Below are 268 nucleotides of genomic sequence, written 5' to 3' on the forward strand. Positions count from 1 at the left end.
TGTACTTCCCAGTCGTTGACCACAGATCACGTGTGTATGCAAATATACACATACTCACATACACATAAATATATAAAAACAAACACACACACACACACGAATATATATACACACACGCATATTTACATATTCCATGAAAACACATATAAAAGGTTATTCCACTCACAGCTGACATGTTACTGACTCAAACAAAACTTCACAAAGTGATGCAACAATTTAGAGCAGAGGTTCCCAAACATTTTGGGGATGCTGCCCCCCTGGCCACATT

Source organism: Octopus bimaculoides, chromosome 3, assembly GCF_001194135.2.
Source record: "Octopus bimaculoides isolate UCB-OBI-ISO-001 chromosome 3, ASM119413v2, whole genome shotgun sequence".
In the NCBI taxonomy this organism is placed as follows: Eukaryota; Metazoa; Mollusca; class Cephalopoda; order Octopoda; family Octopodidae; genus Octopus; species Octopus bimaculoides.